Source organism: Solanum verrucosum, unplaced genomic scaffold, assembly GCF_900185275.1.
Source record: "Solanum verrucosum unplaced genomic scaffold, falcon-dt-bn FXZP01000106.1, whole genome shotgun sequence".
Classification (NCBI taxonomy): domain Eukaryota; kingdom Viridiplantae; phylum Streptophyta; class Magnoliopsida; order Solanales; family Solanaceae; genus Solanum; species Solanum verrucosum.
Window position 1 is genome coordinate 1,080,424 of NW_026020130.1, and position 2,718 is coordinate 1,083,141.

The following is a 2,718-nucleotide window of genomic DNA, read 5'->3' on the forward strand; positions in this document are numbered from 1 at the left end:
AAAGGTGAGTAATCGATATCTATTTTTGAACTAAGTAGTGTTTAGTAAATTTAGAATATCTCGTTCTATAGAACTTTTTTTTCGGTGAGTAAATATGATTTGGAAAGATAATATATATACCTACATCTCTTGTGTTTATGTAAAAAATTAATTTTGTTGTTATCGATTCGAAATATGGGACGCAACATAGGATAAGTTATGTCCAGATTTCTGATTTAGAAATCTTGTATGTTCAACTGTTAGTGTTTTGATTATATATTTTTGTACAAAACGTATTTTGTGATAATTCTTGATTATTCGCAACCTTAAGAGATATAACTACATCTTTCATGAAGGATATAAAGTCCAGTTTTTCCGTTTTCCTCTTCAAAACTGAGTTGCGACTTGAGGTACTAGGCTGGACAAATTCACTGTTTTGGTAGCATAGTTGTATTTGTACATGCTAGGCTTACTTGTGATGATGATCCTGTTTTACGTCAACATTATTGAGCTAATAGAAGTTATTTAATTGTATTTTTAAGGTTATATATACTCGTGTACAAGTTGAGGACCTTGATTCGTTGGTCGGTCTACGGTTTGAACTCTTGAAGTTTTGTTGGACTGTTTCTATGCTAAAGCCTGAGGTTTGTGTATAAACTTATACTTGTACTCTTGTTATATGCTTGTATATTTGAAGGGTTATCTCGATACCTTGGTTATTTCTTGTCACGTTGTATTATCGTATTGGTATTCTCTGTGACTTTCAAGACACTTGTGTAACTCGCCCATTTGTACAGATTGCTTTATCACCTGGCATTTTTGTTGGGAGTTTGCCCTTATTGTGGATTTGACATTGTCACTATTGGCATGCCTATTGATTCAGATCATTTGTCATCTTGACTCTAGATGTTTGGTTCTTCTTAAGTATGGAAGTTGTCCATTTTAAGTATAAACTAGGAAGCCATTTTTAATATGGTTCTTGATTATCTTGATTATTGGGATTTGACCCTTCTTGATATAGGGCTTCAGTCCTTCTTAATACTTGATTATGCTGGGTGTGAGGTATGATGTATATATTGGGTGAGCCTTGGTATTGGATCTCTTGGGAAATGGTGTTATGAGCGTTCTTGATACTTGGATCTTTAAATATAGAACTTGATATAGTGTTTACTTGATTTATTTATTATGTTTCAATTGTGTTGCCCATGACTTTTGAAAGGTAACTTGGTGAATCTAGCGGCTCCATGCATATAATTTTTACACCACTAAGCTTTATGCTTAGCGATAGTTATTTCTATTGCAGGGAACGTTCGAGGGGATACTTGAAGCTGGCCATTGGAGATGGAGTTTTTGAGAGATTTATGGAAGATCATATTTGCATATAGGCATCTATAGTTTGCATAAATCTTGGGAATTGTACATGATCTATATGTTGTATATTTACATGAAATTTTGAAGGCTAATTTGATCATGTCACCATGGATTGTAAAATAAGTATGACTACATGTTTTAATGTTTTGGGGTGTGTAAATCCAAGCCTTGTAATGTATTAAATTTGCAATTTATTTTGAAGGTTTGTATGAAGCATGAACGAATCAAACTTCAGTACCCCGAAGTTGGTAATGATTTATAACGTGTCTGATAGTAGTATAGATAATACATGAAAATCTCTTAGCGAATATTTTAAAATTATTTTGAAAGATTCTTCCACCATAAATTGGGATTCTTGTCTTGTTTAAATTTGAGATCAACTAAATTTCTAAATGACAAGCCTTTATATCTTGCACTTGTTATTTTGGGGATAAATTCCTCTATTGAATTATAATATATATATATATATATATCTTAGATTAATTCCTTTTAAATGTGCAAGTGTTATATTAGCTTTCTTGTTAAGTAGTAGCATCCTTCCGAGAGGGTTGCTACATTCTATATTTAAATTTGATTAAAACTAATTTATTTCAAGTGATAAGTTTAATTAAATAGTGCAATTATTCTTATACATGACAAGTATCAAATTAAACTATTTTTTGTTCTAATTAACTTTCAAGAACAAAACAAACTAAATTAAGATACAATGTAAATTTCAAGTCCTTAACATATAGTTAATTTTAAAAAGTTTAATGTTAAGATAAAATATATAGTTGAACACGATAACTCTAAACTTCTATATGATAAAAATAAATAAAGTTGTTATAAAATGACTTTTCTTTCGCCAAACTTATATATTTAGAGAGATGAATGAATGATGCATTAAATACATTATTCTATTGAATCATAAAAATTATGCTTATTTTTTGGAATAATTCTTTATTTTATTTGAGAACCAACATATGATCATGAAAAATTTAAATCCTAGTTGAAGTTTTATTTCAAATTTGGAATTGTGTTTTTCATCCCACTTATCACTTTTGAAGTTGTATTTAACTACATTCAAATATCAATATTATTTCAAATATTTTTTGCAGTAAGTATAACAAAACACATCTCAATTTTTCTAAATACCAAATAACAAAAAACAATTGAAATCTATGTCCAAACACCTACTTAAAATATGAAAAAGTTATTTTAAGAATGTCGAAATTGTGAATCGACTTTACATATTTAATATCACATCTGAAATAAAGAATTTTGTAAGAATGATATTTTGCATCTTCTTTACTCGTTATGTTCTTCCTTTTTCCTTATTTGATATCACATCAATTGCATATTGAAGCTCATTTTAAAAACTTTGTAACC